Below are 5,564 nucleotides of genomic sequence, written 5' to 3' on the forward strand. Positions count from 1 at the left end.
CCCCCCCCCCCCCCCCCCCAAACGTTTTTAGCTAACAACATCAACCTCATTTTTCTCTAGGTCAACGTTAAAAATTTGATAAAAGACCAAAAAGGCTTAACTATAGTATATGTTAGATGTTTTCGTGAGCGGTAAACAACAAATCTCCCCTTATTTTGAGAAAGTTGATGACTGAGTAATGACCAGAGGTTATATTTTAATTAAGACAATGAGATTAAAATAGTAAAAACTTCCAAACTACCTCCTAATGGTGAGTTAATAATGACATTTAATAATTTTTGTTATAACAAACATTATTTATGTAAATTATCTTTATCGCCCGTTAAACATCTTATTTGATAATCACTCAACTAATTGAAGGATTAGCATTAGCTTTCGGGAAAAAATGACCTTTTTTTCTTTTAAAATATTAAATATTCTGATCTAAATTCAATTAATCATATATAATTAATGTAATTTGTAATGATCCTTGCTTTACCCGTGAACATGATTATACTTTATGGAGAGGACACATGTGGACCTTTTTTTTAAAAAAAAAATCTTTGTTTTCAAAAAAATTATTTTTTTGTAGTGCAATTAAAGTAATTTTTTTTGTGGTGCATATTTAGCATTTATTATATGGTTGTGACATAAAAATAACTTGTCTTTTCTTCTTAATGAGAAGGAAAAATAGGTTGGGGGTTGTTGGAGATATGTGAGAGATATTATTTTTTCCCTTTAAATTTTACTCCCTCTTTGTAAATTATTATCGTAGCAAAAATCACGTTAATTAATAAAATTAATAGTAATATATTAAGGAATTGATTTGTGAGTCATTTGTACAATGGTAGGATATACAGTGGCGGAGCCACTTTATAATTAGAGGATTCATCCGAACCCCCTTCGGCGGAAAATTATATTATTTATATATGGTTAAAATAAATTTTTAGGTATATATAGTAGATGTCAAACCCCTTCGGCCACTTCTTGTGTCTATTTCTTCAAATTTTGAACCCCTTATTGAAAATCCTAGTTCCGCCACTGAGGATATATATAAGAACTATTTTTATAACGAAAGGTATATCAACTTTAAATGACAAAGTTAAGACGTACATTAGACCATTTTCCATAAATATAATACATTGTTTATTAAATTATTCTTATTTAATAATATCTTTTGAAAATTAAACACTATTTAAAAAATGGAGTATAGTGTATAATTGAAAAAAACATAGTAATAATTTATATTTTTGAACATTTATTATAGGACAATATTTTTTCTAAGATACTACATATTTTTAGACGAAGGGAGTATTGTATTGTATAATTAATTAAAGGGAGATATCATTTAAAAGAATCACGTCTACTTAATTAATGTGCTAAACTCGTACAATGCAAGTGATTTAATTAGTTGAAATTGAACTGCCTGAATATATTGGTTTCAATATAACGTCATTAATTTTTCCAAATGATACTTTTTTTTTCTGATTGCGATCAGAATTTGAAATTTATGCGTTTTTACCATGATCTCAACTTAATTCTATAATAGACGGCTTCATACAAAGTCAAATATTCATAACTATTTAGCAAATTCTTAATATATACAAGATCTGAACAAAAATTATTGGGTTCACGTCAGTGGCGGAGGCAGGAATTATATCAAGGGGGTTCAAATAAAAAAAATGTTGTTGCTTGGAATCAAACCCGTGACCCAAAGCTCACATAGGTTGAATCCTGACCCCCATAAACCATTGAGCTACTCCTTTGACATATGCTCAGGGGGTTCAATTTTAAATATATACACGTACACAAAAAAATTGATCTTATATATATAGTGTAATTTTTTTTCCGAGGGGGGTCGGATGACCCCCCTGGACACACTATAGATCCGCCCCTGGTTCACGTGAATCTGTAATTGAAATTCTAGATCTGTCCCCGGCTCTTCTCTCGTCCTTTTTGATGTTGGCTTTATTATTTTGATTAATGTTCAAGAACTTGATTAAATTTTTAATATCATGACATCTCCATTTATCCTTTTTTTAGCGAGTATTATTACGTGAACTTAATTTTGAATCACTTCTTAAATAATAGGACAATAATATAACATACATTAGAAAAGAGAATACCCTTTTAATATAAGGTATACCCTTCAGATCCTTTCTTAAGAGATGAAGCAATTGTCACTCAACAGCTCAAAGCTGACTGATACGCTCTGCGTGCTTGCCTACTAGCTTCCCATTCCAATAATTAGTATTACTAAGCAACTAAATTCAGACAATATTAATAAGAATAAAATTTTTTCTTTGAACTAATAAAATAACTAACAAATAATAAATACATAAAATTAAGCAAATAAGTAGATATGAAGGTGTCTTTTAATGACAAAAATAAAAACTAGAACGGTGATTAATTTCCTCCACTAATATTGGCAGCAATTAATGATTTGCTTCTTATAATTTTGTTGAATTAATTTCTAATGATCATGACATCTCCATTTATCCTTAGTATCTCTAGAATAAGGATAATAATTAATTTCTTAATTACTTGAAAGTGACATGGTTCAACAAAAACATAACCTAATTTTATAATTTTGTTCGAACAAAAAAAGTATTTATAACAATACATTCAATTGAAAGCTCATCAATTAATACGATCAATACACATATTTAAACAAATACAATTTAAAGAACAACTCAATTACAAAAAAAAAAAAATTTATCAAAATAATCTATTCGATAATTAATTTCATCAAAATTCGAAATAAGAAATCTATCACCCATGATCAAACAAAAAAAATGCATAAATTATTGTCAAAATTATAATATCCACATCAACAAAAAGTAGAAAAGTATAGAAAACTTTTTAATATGTCTTGTAGGATAGACTTGAGGATTTTTCACGTTCAAATTGTCTTGAAAAATAGTGTACACGAATATAGTCTTTCGGAATCGAGTTCATTTGAATTCATTATTTTAGTACGATACATTAATTTGTATGCAAAAATTTCACTAAAATTAAAATAATAATAAATATAAGTCCACAATTTTTAAAGTATAATAAGCACAATAATAAAAACCTAAATGTTAAACCCAAAAGTTTTAAGGAAAAGGGTCTGAAAAATACTCCAACTTTGGCCGAAATTGTTGTTACGATATCAGACTTTATGGAAGACCTTTTACCCCCTGCACTATTTAATAGTGTATTTTAAAGGCATATATGTGCCCACGTGGACACATTACTATTTATAATGATGCAATATTTCTGATGTCTACGTGGACACATATATACATTTAAAATACACTATTAAATAGTGCAGAGGGTAAAAGGTCCTTTCCAAAGTTTGATATTGTTACAACTATTTCAGTCAAAGTTCGAATATATTTCAGACATTTTTTCCAAAATTTTAAGTTCTTAATCCGCCTCGAGGTATACATCACTTTCCTATGTCAATCATGTGACTAAAATCAAGGTTAGAAGCTTTAATATTATGTCCTAAGTCAATTCTTTTCCCCACCATGAAATCTAATTAAATTTAAATTTGCACTGAAAAGTCCATATTAACAGAGACAAAAACTTTGATCAAAAAAGAAGTACTACCAATCCCCATCATCCTTATTGATACGCCCTAAGCCAATTATCCATAACTCGTAAGTCTATACCAAATCATATATTATAAGGACTAAACTCAGAATATACAAATGACTGACGAACCAAAAATATTATGTTTCCTTTATTTAATTAATCTCTTCCAATTAACAAAAAAAAAGACTTATACTAAGATTTTTTTCCCTTTAATTTTTTTCTTTTGGGTGGGGGTTGGGATGTGTGTGTTTAAGTATAGTCTATTAATGTAGTAGTCAAAGTAGCTACAACCTTCTATTTGACTATGGAGTTAAACCCTAATTTGTTTTATATATAATTTGTACAACAACACAATTACACTATTTGATTTACTTTCTATTTTTATGTAAACTTTAATAAGTTGTAGTGGATATATTCGTTGGCAATATTTATTTTGATCACATGGATGTTGTCTTCTCCACTAGGCCTTAAGTACATTTGAACTACCCTCCCCCCTACATTAATAAAAAGCATATAGCTATATTTTGTTGTTGCTAAAATGTGTTCAAACAACATAATCAATGACCTATTATTTTTGTTGTTGGTATTTTGTCAAAAATATTAGTCAAATATTTAAGTTTTCCTAAGAAAAATGTTATTTACTCTTTAGTTTAGAATTACACAAAGATTTGTTGGACTCAATTCAAAGATACTCTTAATATAGTGTAAATTCAGTTATTTACTTTAGACCATATATGTGCGATATTTTCAAAAGTTTCACACTATTGAGAGTATCAACTACACGTTTTGATTTTGTTTGATATGAAGGGAAAAAAAATATTTTTTAATTTTTTCATGTTTGAATGATCGAAATTAAAAAAAAAAAAAAAATTCTAGAAAAACAAGATCCTTAGAAATGAGGAAAGTGATCGTTTCCCTCATTGAAGTAGAGAGAAAAAGTTTTATGACTGACATTTCATTCCTCCCTCCGACCACANTCCTATCCCCTTATAGTGTTTGCTTAGATTTTATATTAATATATTTGAGACAATATCTTTTGCTTACTTACTTACCATCAGATATTAAGTAATTTATTTTTCAAGAAAATATTTTCCTTCAGCTATTAATAAAACGCACACCTAATAATCTCCCCCTTAAGTAAGTCTTACACTAGCTATCACATCGTGAGCTTATTTTTAGATTAATTGTATGGTACCTAAGTGCTTATGGCCACCAAGGTTCACTACGTTTTTGTATGAGTCTGCAAAGCTACGTATAAAGATAGTAAATCAACTAATAGACAGGTAAAGACAACAAATCAGGCCCCATGCCATCACTCCATCACCTTCATATATACTCGTCCCACCAAATTATTGACTCAAATATCAGCGGTTGGGCTAAAACAATTCAAAGATACTCTTAATATATTGTAATATAATTCACTTTGGACCAAATCCACATATTTTTCTCTAAAAGACCTCATTACATTAAGAATATCATCAACTACACCTTATATGTAGCTTCTTTTTCTTTTCAGATATCAATATGAAATTTTCTTTGCACACCGAACAAGATCTACCCTTATTGTTCCAATTAGAAGAGTATTAGTTGAGTCGTCTGTCTACAAAAAGATAAAATTATTTTTAGACATACTTTAACAATTGAAATTATTAAATATTTTTCTTAAGAAGTGTATACAAATCAATACTAATATGAATATCATGGAGTATAAAATGTAAAAGGCTTTTGCTAGGCTTGAAAAAAGAATAGTTTTTTTTTGTCTTATGATTAGAAATAAATAGACAATACTATACCCAAAGAGACTTCAACTGTCCAAATTAAATACCACAAACTACCACAATACTCTTTGCTCTTTCATTTTTAGTTAATTTGTGGTCCAAATTTTTTCTTTCTTTTCCAACTGTGCCAACTTGGTCCATTTAATTCACCTCTCAAAAGTTATAACTCTCTTTACATTTTATTTTATTATATATATACATGTCTAATTGCTTTACTTGTAAGTG

This window comes from Solanum stenotomum, chromosome 11 (assembly GCF_019186545.1).
Source record: "Solanum stenotomum isolate F172 chromosome 11, ASM1918654v1, whole genome shotgun sequence".
In the NCBI taxonomy this organism is placed as follows: Eukaryota; Viridiplantae; Streptophyta; class Magnoliopsida; order Solanales; family Solanaceae; genus Solanum; species Solanum stenotomum.